Source organism: Mytilus californianus, unplaced genomic scaffold, assembly GCF_021869535.1.
Source record: "Mytilus californianus isolate M0D057914Y unplaced genomic scaffold, xbMytCali1.0.p SCAF_3, whole genome shotgun sequence".
NCBI classification, from domain to species: domain Eukaryota; kingdom Metazoa; phylum Mollusca; class Bivalvia; order Mytilida; family Mytilidae; genus Mytilus; species Mytilus californianus.
The window spans coordinates 113,159,838-113,178,894 of record NW_026262679.1 but is presented as its reverse complement, the minus strand read 5'-3'; the positions used below and the strand labels follow the sequence as shown (position 1 = coordinate 113,178,894).

At 29.9% G+C, this 19,057-nt stretch overlaps 1 long non-coding RNA gene across 2 annotated transcripts in view; it reads left to right on the top strand.

Moving 5' to 3' along the window:
• The window catches only part of LOC127735863 (uncharacterized), a 100,619-nt gene that overhangs the window by 41,199 nt on the left and 40,363 nt on the right, over window positions 1–19,057 (top strand). Inside the window, exons 5-6 of one of the 2 annotated variants that reach the window (XR_007998625.1) lie at window positions 4,355–4,434; window positions 8,920–8,995. This is a non-coding gene — a long non-coding RNA (uncharacterized LOC127735863). Of the gene's footprint in view, window positions 1–4,354; window positions 4,435–8,919; window positions 8,996–16,385; window positions 16,475–19,057 lie in introns of those variants that run through there. The other variant, XR_007998622.1, reaches the window with a different exon arrangement.

Here is a 19,057-nt window from a genome sequence, read left to right as displayed (position 1 = left end):
TATTTCTTTTGTTCAAATTTATAATCTAGTGAAGTAAATTTTAACATGAATGCGTAGTAATTTTAAATATTCTTGTGTCCAATTTAGGATTTGACATAAAATATGAGTGACATTTATTTTATAATTGTTGCAACAGCCAATAGTCTCTATTTGAAGCTGATACTAATTGATGATTTGGTTTTGTTATAGATACAGCCATAATATGTTACACTCCTAGACAATGAAGATGGTTTCATGGTAGATTGATCACACATCTGGATACGTAGCATGTAGGTATTTGGTATTTTTAATTGTACTTTAAACTATGTTAAAATGGTTTGCAGGTAACAAAAATAAGTTTTCCCTGGAAGCTTAAATTAGATTTGATTACAAATTGATTACAAATTTCTTCAATTCAAATTTATACTCTTATGAAGATTATTTTAATGATAATGTATAGAAATTGTTTATATACTTGTCTTGAAATTAGGATTTTTCATCAAAAATGCATCATATTAATTTTGAATTAATTGCAACAACCAATATTCTCTATTTAAAGCTGATACTGATGAGTTTTTGTTTTTTGTTACAGATACAGACTAGATATGTTACCCTCCTAGACAATGAAGATGCTTTCTTGGTTTACAGCACACGAAGATTTGTATCATGTAGGTATTTGGTCATTATAATTGTACTTTTAACTCTTTTTATATGTGTTGGGTAACAAAAATCAGTTTTCCCGTTGAACAACAGTTTGAAATTTTATTACAAATTTGTCGAACATTTCTTTTATTCAAATATTTACTGTAATAAGTTAAGTAATTGTAAATATTCTAGTCTCCAATTTAGGATTTGACATTAAACATGCATCACATTAATTTCTGAATTGATTGCAACATCAAATATTCCCTATTTAAAGCTGATACTAATTTACAATTTTTGTTTTTGTTACAGATAACGCCTAAATATGTTACACTCTTCGACAATGAAAATGGTTTCATTGTAGATAGCACATTAGGATTAGTCACATGTACGTATTTATTCATTACAATTTTTTTATTTAAACTAGGTTTATTAGCTCACCTGCAAGTGAGCTTTTCTCATCACTTGGCGTCCGTCGTCGTCCGTTAACTTTTACAAAAATCTCCTCTGAAACTACTGGGCCAAATTTAACCAAACTTGGCCACAATCATCACTAGGGTATCTAGTTTTAAAAATGTGTCCGATGACCCCGCCTGCCAACCAAGATGGCTGACATGGCTAAAAATAGAACATAGGGGTAAAATGCAGTTTTTGGCTTATATCTCTGAAACTCAAGCATTTAGAGCAAATCTGACTAGAGTAAAAATGTTCATCAGGTTAAGATCTATCTGCCCTGAAATTGTCAGATGAATCAGACAACCCGTTGTTGGGTTGCTGCCCCTGAATTAGTAATTTTAAGGAAATTTTGCAGCTTTTTGTTATCTTGAATATTATTATAGATGAAGATAAACTGTAAACAGCCATTATGTTCAGCAAAGTCAGATCTACAAAGAAGTCAACATGACCAATATGGTCAATTGACCCCATAAGGAGTTATTGCCCTTTAAAGTCAAATTTAACAATTATTCGTAAATTTTTGTATTCTTTTACAAAAATCTTCTCTCCTGAAACAACTGAGACAAATTTAACCAAACTTGGCCACAATCATCACTAGGGTATCTAGTTTAATAAATGTGTCCGATGACCCTGCCTGCCAACCAACATGTCAGACATGGCTAAAAATAGAACTTTGGGGGAAAATGCAGTTTTTGACTTGTATCTCTGAAACTAAAGCAAATGTATAACGGTTGCATTATTTCATGCATCAATTGTAAATAAAAATATCAGGTGAGCGACACAGGCTCCTTGGAGCCTCTAGTATTTGTTGGGCATTAAAATCAGTTTTCACTGAAACAACAGATTGAAGCTTTATAACAAATTGGTCTAAAATTTCTTTTATTCCTATTTATATTCTTATGAAGTATATTTTAATAAGAATGTATAGTTATTGTAAATATACGTCTCCAATTTAGGATTTGACATAAAACATGCATCACATTAATTTCTGAATTGATTGCAACAGCAAAAAGCTTTGATTTTGAAGCTGAAACTAATTTAAAATATTTGTTTTTTTTGTACAGATATTGCCTAAATATGTAAGACTCCTATACCATGAAAGATGCTTCCATTGCAGATAGCACATTAGGATGTTGCACATGTAGGTATTTATTCATAACAATCGTTCTTAAAACTATGTTTATATTTGTTAGGTAATAAAAATCAGTTTTTCCTGGAACAACAGCTTGAAATTTGATTACAAATTGGTCCTACATTACATTTATTGAAATATTCACTGTAATGAGATATATTTTAATAAGAATGTATAGTGATTGTAAAAATTCTGTCTCCAATTAAGGATTTGACATTACAACATGCATCACATTAATTTCTGAATTGATTGCAACAGCAAATAGTCTGGATTAAAAGCTGAAATTAATGTTTATTTTTTTTTGTTTTCATTACAGATACAGCCTAAATATGTAAGACTCCTATACCATGAAAGATGCTTCCATTGCAGATGCACATTAGGATAAGTCACATGTACGTATTTGGTCATTACAATTTTCCTTCAAACTATATTTATATTTGTTAGGTAATAAAAATCAGTTTTTGCCTGAAACAACAGATTGAAGCTTTATAACAAATTGGTCTAAAATTTCTTTCATTCAAATTTATACTCTAATGCTGAATATTTTAATAAGAACGTATAGTAATTGTAATTATATACTTTTCTCTATTTTGGGATTTAACATAAAACATGCATCACATTATTTTCTGAATTGATTGCAACAGCAAAGAGTCTGGATTTAAAGCGTAAACTAATTAATAATTTTTGTTCTTGTTACAGATTATACAGCCTTAATATGTAACACTCCTATACCATGAAAGATGCTTTCACACATTAGGATGTTGCACATGTAGGTATTTGGTCATTACAATTGTTCTTAAAACTATGTTTATGTTTGTTAGGTAATAAAAATCCGTTTTTTCCTGAACAGTTTGACAAAACGATGCTTTATGTTAAAATGGGTCTCGTAAAAGCAGACCTCTGCAGAGAGCAAACTTTAGATTTTGATATAACATTGATGAATTTAATGGGCGCTAATCTCGTAAAAGCAGATCCCCCAGCAGAGCTGATTACATAGTATGATAACTTGTGTTTATGGTAAAATGTATTTAGTTTTTTTGTCTGGCTCTATTTCATTATCAACCAATTTGAAACTTTATTACAAATTGGTCTCAAAAAAATTTCTTCAAATTTATACTCTAATGAAATATATTCTTAATGACTGAGCTGAAGGACGCCTCCGGGTGCGGGAATTTCTCGCTACATTGAAGACCTGTTGGTGACCTTCTGCTGTTGTCTGTTCTATGGTCGGGTTGTTGTCTCTTTGACACATTCCCCATTTCCATTCTCAATTTTATTAATGGAATGTATAGTAATAATAAATATTCTTGTCCAACATGCAAAGATTAAATTCTGAAAAAATTGCAACAGCAAATAGTCTGTATTTAAAGCTGATATTAATTTATAGTTTTTGTTAAAGATACATCTAAATATGTTGCACTCCTAGACAGAGAAGATGGATTCATGGCAGATAGGAAGAGTCAACATGTAAGTATTTGGTCATTACAATTGTACTTAAAACTATGTTAATATTTGGAAGTCAATAAAAATCTGTTTTCACTGAAACAATAGCTTAAAATTTTATTACAGATTGGTCTAAAATATCTTTTATTCGAATTTCAAATGTGGTATATTTTAATAAGAATGAAAGAGTAATTGTAAATTAATTGTCCGTAATTTAAGATTTGACATAAAACATGAATCACATTAATTTTTTTATTCTTTTAACAGCCATTAAATATTCTCTATCTAAAGCTGATGCTAATTTAAATTTTTTCTTATGTAACAGATACAGCCCAGATATGTTCTACTCCTACCCAATGAATATGGTTTCATGGTAGATGCACATTAGGATGTTTAACATGTAGGTAGTCATTACAATTGTACTTTAGACTATGTTTATATGTGTTGGGTAATAAATATCAGTTTTACCTGGAACAACAGCTTAAATAAAATTTTATTTCAAATTAGTGTACATATTTCTTTTGTTCAAATTTATAATCTAGTGAAGTAAATTTTAACATGAATGCGTAGTAATTTTAAATATTCTTGTGTCCAATTTAGGATTTGACATAAAATATGAGTGACATTTATTTTATAATTGTTGCAACAGCCAATAGTCTCTATTTGAAGCTGATACTAATTGATGATTTGGTTTTGTTATAGATACAGCCATAATATGTTACACTCCTAGACAATGAAGATGGTTTCATGGTAGATTGATCACACATCTGGATACGTAGCATGTAGGTATTTGGTATTTTTAATTGTACTTTAAACTATGTTAAAATGGTTTGCAGGTAACAAAAATAAGTTTTCCCTGGAAGCTTAAATTAGATTTGATTACAAATTGATTACAAATTTCTTCAATTCAAATTTATACTCTTATGAAGATTATTTTAATGATAATGTATAGAAATTGTTTATATACTTGTCTTCAAATTAGGATTTTTCATCAAAAATGCATCATATTAATTTTGAATTAATTGCAACAACCAATATTCTCTATTTAAAGCTGATACTGATTTAGAGTTTTTGTTTTTTGTTACAGATACAGACTAGATATGTTACCCTCCTAGACAATGAAGATGCTTTCTTGGTTTACAGCACTCGAAGATTTGTATCATGTAGGTATTTGGTCATTATAATTGTACTTTTAACTCTTTTTATATGTGTTGGGTAACAAAAATCAGTTTTCCCGTTGAACAACAGTTTGAAATTTTATTACAAATTTGTCGAACATTTCTTTTATTCAAATATTTACTGTAATAAGTTAAGTAATTGTAAATATTCTAGTCTCCAATTTAGGATTTGACATTAAACATGCATCACATTAATTTCTGAATTGATTGCAACATCAAATATTCCCTATTTAAAGCTGATACTAATTTACAATTTTTGTTTTTGTTACAGATAACGCCTAAATATGTTACACTCTTCGACAATGAAAATGGTTTCATTGTAGATAGCACATTAGGATTAGTCACATGTACGTATTTATTCATTACAATTTTTTTATTTAAACTAGGTTTATTAGCTCACCTGGCCCACAGGGCCAAGTGAGCTTTTCTCATCACTTGGCGTCCGTCGTCGTCCGTTAACTTTTACAAAAATCTCCTCTGAAACTACTGGGCCAAATTTAACCAAACTTGGCCACAATCATCACTAGGGTATCTAGTTTTAAAAATGTGTCCGATGACCCCGCCTGCCAACCAAGATGGCTGACATGGCTAAAAATAGAACATAGGGGTAAAATGCAGTTTTTGGCTTATATCTCTGAAACTCAAGCATTTAGAGCAAATCTGACTAGAGTAAAAATGTTCATCAGGTTAAGATCTATCTGCCCTGAAATTGTCAGATGAATCAGACAACCCGTTGTTGGGTTGCTGCCCCTGAATTAGTAATTTTAAGGAAATTTTGCAGCTTTTTGTTATCTTGAATATTATTATAGATGAAGATAAACTGTAAACAGCCATTATGTTCAGCAAAGTCAGATCTACAAAGAAGTCAACATGACCAATATGGTCAATTGACCCCATAAGGAGTTATTGCCCTTTAAAGTCAAATTTAACAATTATTCGTAAATTTTTGTATTCTTTTACAAAACTCTTCTCTCCTGAAACAACTGAGACAAATTTAACCAAACTTGGCCACAATCATCACTAGGGTATCTAGTTTAATAAATGTGTCCGATGACCCTGCCTGCCAACCAACATGTCAGACATGGCTAAAAATAGAACTTTGGGGGAAAATGCAGTTTTTGACTTGTATCTCTGAAACTAAAGCAAATGTATAACGGTTGCATTATTTCATGCATCAATTGTAAATAAAAATATCAGGTGAGCGACACAGGCTCCTTGGAGCCTCTAGTATTTGTTGGGCATTAAAATCAGTTTTCACTGAAACAACAGATTGAAGCTTTATAACAAATTGGTCTAAAATTTCTTTTATTCCTATTTATATTCTTATGAAGTATATTTTAATAAGAATGTATAGTTATTGTAAATATACGTCTCCAATTTAGGATTTGACATAAAACATGCATCACATTAATTTCTGAATTGATTGCAACAGCAAAAAGCTTTGATTTTGAAGCTGAAACTAATTTAAAATATTTGTTTTTTTTGTACAGATATTGCCTAAATATGTAAGACTCCTATACCATGAAAGATGCTTCCATTGCAGATAGCACATTAGGATGTTGCACATGTAGGTATTTATTCATAACAATCGTTCTTAAAACTATGTTTATATTTGTTAGGTAATAAAAATCAGTTTTTCCTGGAACAACAGCTTGAAATTTGATTACAAATTGGTCCTACATTACATTTATTGAAATATTCACTGTAATGAGATATATTTTAATAAGAATGTATAGTGATTGTAATAATTCTTGTCTCCAATTAAGGATTTGACATTACAACATGCATCACATTAATTTCTGAATTGATTGCAACAGCAAATAGTCTGGATTAAAAGCTGAAATTAATGTTTATTTTTTTTTGTTTTCATTACAGATACAGCCTAAATATGTAAGACTCCTATACCATGAAAGATGCTTCCATTGCAGATGCACATTAGGATAAGTCACATGTACGTATTTGGTCATTACAATTTTCCTTCAAACTATATTTATATTTGTTAGGTAATAAAAATCAGTTTTTTCCTGAAACAAAAGATTGAAGCTTTATAACAAATTGGTCTAAAATTTCTTTCATTCAAATTTATACTCTAATGCTGAATATTTTAATAAGAACGTATAGTAATTGTAATTATATACTTTTCTCTATTTTGGGATTTAACATAAAACATGCATCACATTATTTTCTGAATTGATTGCAAAAGCAAAGAGTCTGGATTTAAAGCGTAAACTAATTAATAATTTTTGTTTTTGTTACAGATTATACAGCCTTAATATGTAACACTCCTATACCATGAAAGATGCTTTCACACATTAGGATGTTGCACATGTAGGTATTTGGTCATTACAATTGTTCTTAAAACTATGTTTATGTTTGTTAGGTAATAAAAATCCGTTTTTTCCTGAACAGTTTGACAAAACGATGCTTTATGTTAAAATGGGTCTCGTAAAAGCAGACCTCTGCAGAGAGCAAACTTTAGATTTTGATATAACATTGATGAATTTAATGGGCGCTAATCTCGTAAAAGCAGATCCCCCAGCAGAGCTGATTACATAGTATGATAACTTGTGTTTATGGTAAAATGTATTTAGTTTTTTTGTCTGGCTCTATTTCATTATCAACCAATTTGAAACTTTATTACAAATTGGTCTCAAAAAAATTTCTTCAAATTTATACTCTAATGAAATATATTCTTAATGACTGAGCTGAAGGACGCCTCCGGGTGCGGGAATTTCTCGCTACATTGAAGACCTGTTGGTGACCTTCTGCTGTTGTCTGTTCTATGGTCGGGTTGTTGTCTCTTTGACACATTCCCCATTTCCATTCTCAATTTTATTAATGGAATGTATAGTAATTATAAATATTCTTGTCCAACATGCAAAGATTAAATTCTGAAAAAATTGCAACAGCAAATAGTCTGTATTTAAAGCTGATATTAATTTATAGTTTTTGTTAAAGATACATCTAAATATGTTGCACTCCTAGACAGAGAAGATGGATTCATGGCAGATAGGAAGAGTCAACATGTAAGTATTTGGTCATTACAATTGTACTTAAAACTATGTTAATATTTGGAAGTCAATAAAAATCTGTTTTCACTGAAACAATAGCTTAAAATTTTTTTACAGATTGGTCTAAAATATCTTTTATTCGAATTTCAAATGTGGTATATTTTAATAAGAATGAAAGAGTAATTGTAAATTAATTGTCCGTAATTTAAGATTTGACATAAAACATGAATCACATTAATTTTTTTATTTTTTTAACAGCCATTAAATATTCTCTATCTAAAGCTGATGCTAATTTAAATTTTTTCTTATGTAACAGATACAGCCCAGATATGTTCCACTCCTACCCAATGAATATGGTTTCATGGTAGATGCACATTAGGATGTTTAACATGTAGGTAGTCATTACAATTGTACTTTAGACTATGTTTATATGTGTTGGGTAATAAATATCAGTTTTACCTGGAACAACAGCTTAAATAAAATTTTATTTCAAATTAGTGTACATATTTCTTTTGTTCAAATTTATAATCTAGTGAAGTAAATTTTAACATGAATGCGTAGTAATTTTAAATATTCTTGTGTCCAATTTAGGATTTGACATAAAATATGAGTGACATTTATTTTATAATTGTTGCAACAGCCAATAGTCTCTGTTTGAAGCTGATACTAATTGATGATTTGGTTTTGTTATAGATACAGCCATAATATGTTACACTCCTAGACAATGAAGATGGTTTCATGGTAGATTGATCACACATCTGGATACGTAGCATGTAGGTATTTGGTATTTTTAATTGTACTTTAAACTATGTTAAAATGGTTTGCAGGTAACAAAAATAAGTTTTCCCTGGAAGCTTAAATTAGATTTGATTACAAATTGATTACAAATTTCTTCAATTCAAATTTATACTCTTATGAAGATTATTTTAATGATAATGTATAGAAATTGTTTATATACTTGTCTTCAAATTAGGATTTTTCATCAAAAATGCATCATATTAATTTTGAATTAATTGCAACAACCAATATTCTCTATTTAAAGCTGATACTGATTTAGAGTTTTTGTTTTTTGTTACAGATACAGACTAGATATGTTACCCTCCTAGACAATGAAGATGCTTTCTTGGTTTACAGCACACGAAGATTTGTATCATGTAGGTATTTGGTCATTATAATTGTACTTTTAACTCTTTTTATATGTGTTGGGTAACAAAAATCAGTTTTCCCGTTGAACAACAGTTTGAAATTTTATTACAAATTTGTCGAACATTTCTTTTATTCAAATATTTACTGTAATAAGTTAAGTAATTGTAAATATTCTAGTCTCCAATTTAGGATTTGACATTAAACATGCATCACATTAATTTCTGAATTGATTGCAACATCAAATATTCCCTATTTAAAGCTGATACTAATTTACAATTTTTGTTTTTGTTACAGATAACGCCTAAATATGTTACACTCTTCGACAATGAAAATGGTTTCATTGTAGATAGCACATTAGGATTAGTCACATGTACGTATTTATTCATTACAATTTTTTTATTTAAACTAGGTTTATTAGCTCACCTGCAAGTGAGCTTTTCTCATCACTTGGCTCCGTCGTCGTCCGTTAACTTTTACAAAAATCTCCTCTGAAACTACTGGGCCAAATTTAACCAAACTTGGCCACAATCATCACTAGGGTATCTAGTTTTAAAAATGTGTCCGATGACCCCGCCTGCCAACCAAGATGGCTGACATGGCTAAAAATAGAACATAGGGGTAAAATGCAGTTTTTGGCTTATATCTCTGAAACTCAAGCATTTAGAGCAAATCTGACTAGAGTAAAAATGTTCATCAGGTTAAGATCTATCTGCCCTGAAATTGTCAGATGAATCAGACAACCCGTTGTTGGGTTGCTGCCCCTGAATTAGTAATTTTAAGGAAATTTTGCAGCTTTTTGTTATCTTGAATATTATTATAGATGAAGATAAACTGTAAACAGCCATTATGTTCAGCAAAGTCAGATCTACAAAGAAGTCAACATGACCAATATGGTCAATTGACCCCATAAGGAGTTATTGCCCTTTAAAGTCAAATTTAACAATTATTCGTAAATTTTTGTATTCTTTTACAAAACTCTTCTCTCCTGAAACAACTGAGACAAATTTAACCAAACTTGGCCACAATCATCACTAGGGTATCTAGTTTAATAAATGTGTCCGATGACCCTGCCTGCCAACCAACATGTCAGACATGGCTAAAAATAGAACTTTGGGGGAAAATGCAGTTTTTGACTTGTATCTCTGAAACTAAAGCAAATGTATAACGGTTGCATTATTTCATGCATCAATTGTAAATAAAAATATCAGGTGAGCGACACAGGCTCCTTGGAGCCTCTAGTATTTGTTGGGCATTAAAATCAGTTTTCACTGAAACAACAGATTGAAGCTTTATAACAAATTGGTCTAAAATTTCTTTTATTCCTATTTATATTCTTATGAAGTATATTTTAAAAAGCTTTGATTTTGAAGCTGAAACTAATTTAAAATATTTGTTTTTTTTGTACAGATATTGCCTAAATATGTAAGACTCCTATACCATGAAAGATGCTTCCATTGCAGATAGCACATTAGGATGTTGCACATGTAGGTATTTATTCATAACAATCGTTCTTAAAACTATGTTTATATTTGTTAGGTAATAAAAATCAGTTTTTCCTGGAACAACAGCTTGAAATTTGATTACAAATTGGTCCTACATTACATTTATTGAAATATTCACTGTAATGAGATATATTTTAATAAGAATGTATAGTGATTGTAATAATTCTTGTCTCCAATTAAGGATTTGACATTACAACATGCATCACATTAATTTCTGAATTGATTGCAACAGCAAATAGTCTGGATTAAAAGCTGAAATTAATGTTTATTTTTTTTGTTTTCATTACAGATACAGCCTAAATATGTAAGACTCCTATACCATGAAAGATGCTTCCATTGCAGATGCACATTAGGATAAGTCACATGTACGTATTTGGTCATTACAATTTTCCTTCAAACTATATTTATATTTGTTAGGTAATAAAAATCAGTTTTTTCCTGAAACAAAAGATTGAAGCTTTATAACAAATTGGTCTAAAATTTCTTTCATTCAAATTTATACTCTAATGCTGAATATTTTAATAAGAACGTATAGTAATTGTAATTATATACTTTTCTCTATTTTGGGATTTAACATAAAACATGCATCACATTATTTTCTGAATTGATTGCAAAAGCAAAGAGTCTGGATTTAAAGCGTAAACTAATTAATAATTTTTGTTTTTGTTACAGATTATACAGCCTTAATATGTAACACTCCTATACCATGAAAGATGCTTTCACACATTAGGATGTTGCACATGTAGGTATTTGGTCATTACAATTGTTCTTAAAACTATGTTTATGTTTGTTAGGTAATAAAAATCCGTTTTTTCCTGAACAGTTTGACAAAACGATGCTTTATGTTAAAATGGGTCTCGTAAAAGCAGACCTCTGCAGAGAGCAAACTTTAGATTTTGATATAACATTGATGAATTTAATGGGCGCTAATCTCGTAAAAGCAGATCCCCCAGCAGAGCTGATTACATAGTATGATAACTTGTGTTTATGGTAAAATGTATTTAGTTTTTTTGTCTGGCTCTATTTCATTATCAACCAATTTGAAACTTTATTACAAATTGGTCTCAAAAAAATTTCTTCAAATTTATACTCTAATGAAATATATTCTTAATGACTGAGCTGAAGGACGCCTCCGGGTGCGGGAATTTCTCGCTACATTGAAGACCTGTTGGTGACCACCTGCTGTTGTCTGTTCTATGGTCGGGTTGTTGTCTCTTTGACACATTCCCCATTTCCATTCTCAATTTTATTAATGGAATGTATAGTAATTATAAATATTCTTGTCCAACATGCAAAGATTAAATTCTGAAAAAATTGCAACAGCAAATAGTCTGTATTTAAAGCTGATATTAATTTATAGTTTTTGTTAAAGATACATCTAAATATGTTGCACTCCTAGACAGAGAAGATGGATTCATGGCAGATAGGAAGAGTCAACATGTAAGTATTTGGTCATTACAATTGTACTTAAAACTATGTTAATATTTGGAAGTCAATAAAAATCTGTTTTCACTGAAACAATAGCTTAAAATTTTTTTACAGATTGGTCTAAAATATCTTTTATTCGAATTTCAAATGTGGTATATTTTAATAAGAATGAAAGAGTAATTGTAAATTAATTGTCCGTAATTTAAGATTTGACATAAAACATGAATCACATTAATTTTTTTATTTTTTTAACAGCCATTAAATATTCTCTATCTAAAGCTGATGCTAATTTAAATTTTTTCTTATGTAACAGATACAGCCCAGATATGTTCCACTCCTACCCAATGAATATGGTTTCATGGTAGATGCACATTAGGATGTTTAACATGTAGGTAGTCATTACAATTGTACTTTAGACTATGTTTATATGTGTTGGGTAATAAATATCAGTTTTACCTGGAACAACAGCTTAAATAAAATTTTATTTCAAATTAGTGTACATATTTCTTTTGTTCAAATTTATAATCTAGTGAAGTAAATTTTAACATGAATGCGTAGTAATTTTAAATATTCTTGTGTCCAATTTAGGATTTGACATAAAATATGAGTGACATTTATTTTATAATTGTTGCAACAGCCAATAGTCTCTGTTTGAAGCTGATACTAATTGATGATTTGGTTTTGTTATAGATACAGCCATAATATGTTACACTCCTAGACAATGAAGATGGTTTCATGGTAGATTGATCACACATCTGGATACGTAGCATGTAGGTATTTGGTATTTTTAATTGTACTTTAAACTATGTTAAAATGGTTTGCAGGTAACAAAAATAAGTTCTCCCTGGAAGCTTAAATTAGATTTGATTACAAATTGATTACAAATTTCTTCAATTCAAATTTATACTCTTATGAAGATTATTTTAATGATAATGTATAGAAATTGTTTATATACTTGTCTTCAAATTAGGATTTTTCATCAAAAATGCATCATATTAATTTTGAATTAATTGCAACAACCAATATTCTCTATTTAAAGCTGATACTGATTTAGAGTTTTTGTTTTTTGTTACAGATACAGACTAGATATGTTACCCTCCTAGACAATGAAGATGCTTTCTTGGTTTACAGCACACGAAGATTTGTATCATGTAGGTATTTGGTCATTATAATTGTACTTTTAACTCTTTTTATATGTGTTGGGTAACAAAAATCAGTTTTCCCGTTGAACAACAGTTTGAAATTTTATTACAAATTTGTCGAACATTTCTTTTATTCAAATATTTACTGTAATAAGTTAAGTAATTGTAAATATTCTAGTCTCCAATTTAGGATTTGACATTAAACATGCATCACATTAATTTCTGAATTGATTGCAACATCAAATATTCCCTATTTAAAGCTGATACTAATTTACAATTTTTGTTTTTGTTACAGATAACGCCTAAATATGTTACACTCTTCGACAATGAAAATGGTTTCATTGTAGATAGCACATTAGGATTAGTCACATGTACGTATTTATTCATTACAATTTTTTTATTTAAACTAGGTTTATTAGCTCACCTGCAAGTGAGCTTTTCTCATCACTTGGCGTCCGTCGTCGTCCGTTAACTTTTACAAAAATCTCCTCTGAAACTACTGGGCCAAATTTAACCAAACTTGGCCACAATCATCACTAGGGTATCTAGTTTTAAAAATGTGTCCGATGACCCTGCCTGCCAACCAAGATGGCTGACATGGCTAAAAATAGAACATAGGGGTAAAATGCAGTTTTTGGCTTATATCTCTGAAACTCAAGCATTTAGAGCAAATCTGACTAGAGTAAAAATGTTCATCAGGTTAAGATCTATCTGCCCTGAAATTGTCAGATGAATCAGACAACCCGTTGTTGGGTTGCTGCCCCTGAATTAGTAATTTTAAGGAAATTTTGCAGCTTTTTGTTATCTTGAATATTATTATAGATGAAGATAAACTGTAAACAGCCATTATGTTCAGCAAAGTCAGATCTACAAAGAAGTCAACATGACCAATATGGTCAATTGACCCCATAAGGAGTTATTGCCCTTTAAAGTCAAATTTAACAATTATTCGTAAATTTTTGTATTCTTTTACAAAAATCTTCTCTCCTGAAACAACTGAGACAAATTTAACCAAACTTGGCCACAATCATCACTAGGGTATCTAGTTTAATAAATGTGTCCGATGACCCTGCCTGCCAACCAACATGTCAGACATGGCTAAAAATAGAACTTTGGGGGAAAATGCAGTTTTTGACTTGTATCTCTGAAACTAAAGCAAATGTATAACGGTTGCATTATTTCATGCATCAATTGTAAATAAAAATATCAGGTGAGCGACACAGGCTCCTTGGAGCCTCTAGTATTTGTTGGGCATTAAAATCAGTTTTCACTGAAACAACAGATTGAAGCTTTATAACAAATTGGTCTAAAATTTCTTTTATTCCTATTTATATTCTTATGAAGTATATTTTAATAAGAATGTATAGTTATTGTAAATATACGTCTCCAATTTAGGATTTGACATAAAACATGCATCACATTAATTTCTGAATTGATTGCAACAGCAAAAAGCTTTGATTTTGAAGCTGAAACTAATTTAAAATATTTGTTTTTTTTGTACAGATATTGCCTAAATATGTAAGACTCCTATACCATGAAAGATGCTTCCATTGCAGATAGCACATTAGGATGTTGCACATGTAGGTATTTATTCATAACAATCGTTCTTAAAACTATGTTTATATTTGTTAGGTAATAAAAATCAGTTTTTCCTGGAACAACAGCTTGAAATTTGATTACAAATTGGTCCTACATTACATTTATTGAAATATTCACTGTAATGAGATATATTTTAATAAGAATGTATAGTGATTGTAATAATTCTTGTCTCCAATTAAGGATTTGACATTACAACATGCATCACATTAATTTCTGAATTGATTGCAACAGCAAATAGTCTGGATTAAAAGCTGAAATTAATGTTTATTTTTTTTTGTTTTCATTACAGATACAGCCTAAATATGTAAGACTCCTATACCATGAAAGATGCTTCCATTGCAGATGCACATTAGGATAAGTCACATGTACGTATTTGGTCATTACAATTTTCCTTCAAACTATATTTATATTTGTTAGGTAATAAAAATCAGTTTTTTCCTGAAACAAAAGATTGAAGCTTTATAACAAATTGGTCTAAAATTTCTTTCATTCAAATTTATACTCTAATGCTGAATATTTTAATAAGAACGTATAGTAATTGTAATTATATACTTTTCTCTATTTTGGGATTTAACATAAAACATGCATCACATTATTTTCTGAATTGATTGCAACAGCAAAGAGTCTGGATTTAAAGCGTAAACTAATTAATAATTTTTGTTTTTGTTACAGATTATACAGCCTTAATATGTAACACTCCTATACCATGAAAGATGCTTTCACACATTAGGATGTTGCACATGTAGGTATTTGGTCATTACAATTGTTCTTAAAACTATGTTTATGTTTGTTAGGTAATAAAAATCCGTTTTTTCCTGAACAGTTTGACAAAACGATGCTTTATGTTAAAATGGGTCTCGTAAAAGCAGACCTCTGCAGAGAGCAAACTTTAGATTTTGATATAACATTGATGAATTTAATGGGCGCTAATCTCGTAAAAGCAGATCCCCCAGCAGAGCTGATTACATAGTATGATAACTTGTGTTTATGGTAAAATGTATTTAGTTTTTTTGTCTGGCTCTATTTCATTATCAACCAATTTGAAACTTTATTACAAATTGGTCTCAAAAAAATTTCTTCAAATTTATACTCTAATGAAATATATTCTTAAAGACTGAGCTGAAGGACGCCTCCGGGTGCGGGAATTTCTCGCTACATTGAAGACCTGTTGGTGACCTTCTGCTGTTGTCTGTTCTATGGTCGGGTTGTTGTCTCTTTGACACATTCCCCATTTCCATTCTCAATTTTATTAATGGAATGTATAGTAATTATAAATATTCTTGTCCAACATGCAAAGATTAAATTCTGAAAAAATTGCAACAGCAAATAGTCTGTATTTAAAGCTGATATTAATTTATAGTTTTTGTTAAAGATACATCTAAATATGTTGCACTCCTAGACAGAGAAGATGGATTCATGGCAGATAGGAAGAGTCAACATGTAAGTATTTGGTCATTACAATTGTACTTAAAACTATGTTAATATTTGGAAGTCAATACAAATCTGTTTTCACTGAAACAATAGCTTAAAATTTTTTTACAGATTGGTCTAAAATATCTTTTATTCGAATTTCAAATGTGGTATATTTTAATAAGAATGAAAGAGTAATTGTAAATTAATTGTCCGTAATTTAAGATTTGACATAAAACATGAATCACATTAATTTTTTTATTTTTTTAACAGCCATTAAATATTCTCTATCTAAAGCTGATGCTAATTTAAATTTTTTCTTATGTAACAGATACAGCCCAGATATGTTCCACTCCTACCCAATGAATATGGTTTCATGGTAGATGCACATTAGGATGTTTAACATGTAGGTAGTCATTACAATTGTACTTTAGACTATGTTTATATGTGTTGGGTAATAAATATCAGTTTTACCTGGAACAACAGCTTAAATAAAATTTTATTTCAAATTAGTGTACATATTTCTTTTGTTCAAATTTATAATCTAGTGAAGTAAATTTTAACATGAATGCGTAGTAATTTTAAATATTCTTGTGTCCAATTTAGGATTTGACATAAAATATGAGTGACATTTATTTTATAATTGTTGCAACAGCCAATAGTCTCTGTTTGAAGCTGATACTAATTGATGATTTGGTTTTGTTATAGATACAGCCATAATATGTTACACTCCTAGACAATGAAGATGGTTTCATGGTAGATTGATCACACATCTGGATACGTAGCATGTAGGTATTTGGTATTTTTAATTGTACTTTAAACTATGTTAAAATGGTTTGCAGGTAACAAAAATAAGTTTTCCCTGGAAGCTTAAATTAGATTTGATTACAAATTGATTACAAATTTCTTCAATTCAAATTTATACTCTTATGAAGATTATTTTAATGATAATGTATAGAAATTGTTTATATACTTGTCTTCAAATTAGGATTTTTCATCAAAAATGCATCATATTAATTTTGAATTAATTGCAACAACCAATATTCTCTATTTAAAGCTGATACTGATTTAGAGTTTTTGTTTTTTGTTACAGATACAGACTAGATATGTTACCCTCCTAGACAATGAAGATGCTTTCTTGGTTTACAGCACACGAAGATTTGTATCATGTAGGTATTTGGTCATTATAATTGTACTTTTAACTCTTTTTATATGTGTTGGGTAACAAAAATCAGTTTTCCCGTTGAACAACAGTTTGAAATTTTATTACAAATTTGTCGAACATTTCTTTTATTCAAATATTTACTGTAATAAGTTAAGTAATTGTAAATATTCTAGTCTCCAATTTAGGATTTGACATTAAACATGCATCACATTAATTTCTGAATTGATTGCAACATCAAATATTCCCTATTTAAAGCTGATACTAATTTACAATTTTTGTTTTTGTTACAGATAACGCCTAAATATGTTACACTCTTCGACAATGAAAATGGTTTCATTGTAGATAGCACATTAGGATTAGTCACATGTACGTATTTATTCATTACAATTTTTTTATTTAAACTAGGTTTATTAGCTCACCTGGCCCACAGGGCCAAGTGAGCTTTTCTCATCACTTGGCGTCCGTCGTCGTCCGTTAACTTTTACAAAAATCTCCTCTGAAACTACTGGGCCAAATTTAACCAAACTTGGCCACAATCATCACTAGGGTATCTAGTTTTAAAAATGTGTCCGATGACCCTGCCTGCCAACCAAGATGGCTGACATGGCTAAAAATAGAACATAGGGGTAAAATGCAGTTTTTGGCTTATATCTCTGAAACTCAAGCATTTAGAGCAAATCTGACTAGAGTAAAAATGTTCATCAGGTTAAGATCTATCTGCCCTGAAATTGTCAGATGAATCAGACAACCCGTTGTTGGGTTGCTGCCCCTGAATTAGTAATTTTAAGGAAATTTTGCAGCTTTTTGTTATCTTGAATATTATTATAGATGAAGATAAACTGTAAACAGCCATTATGTTCAGCAAAGTCAGATCTACAAAGAAGTCAACATGACCAATATGGTCAATTGACCCCATAAGGAGTTATTGCCCTTTAAAGTCAAATTTAACAATTATTCGTAAATTTTTGTATTCTTTTACAAAACTCTTCTCTCCTGAAACAACTGAGACAAATTTAACCAAACTTGGCCACAATCATCACTAGGGTATCTAGTTTAATAAATGTGTCCGATGACCCTGCCTGCCAACCAACATGTCAGACATGGCTAAAAATAGAACTTTGGGGGAAAATGCAGTTTTTGACTTGTATCTCTGAAACTAAAGCAAATGTATAACGGTTGCATTATTTCATGCATCAATTGTAAATAAAAATATCAGGTGAGCGACACAGGCTCCTTGGAGCCTCTAGTATTTGTTGGGCATTAAAATCAGTTTTCACTGAAACAACAGATTGAAGCTTTATAACAAATTGGTCTAAAATTTCTTTTATTCCTATTTATATTCTTATGAAGTATATTTTAATAAGAATGTATAGTTATTGTAAATATACGTCTCCAATTTAGGATTTGACATAAAACATGCATCACATTAATTTCTGAATTGATTGCAACAGCAAAAAGCTTTGATTTTGAAGCTGAAACTAATTTAAAATATTTGTTTTTTTTGTACAGATATTGCCTAAATATGTAAGACTCCTATACCATGAAAGATGCTTCCATTGCAGATAGCACATTAGGATGTTGCACATGTAGGTATTTATTCATAACAATCGTTCTTAAAACTATGTTTATATTTGTTAGGTAATAAAAATCAGTTTTTCCTGGAACAACAGCTTGAAATTTGATTACAAATTGGTCCTACATTACATTTATTGAAATATTCACTGTAATGAGATATATTTTAATAAGAATGTATAGTGATTGTAATAATTCTTGTCTCCAATTAAGGATTTGACATTACAACATGCATCACATTAATTTCTGAAT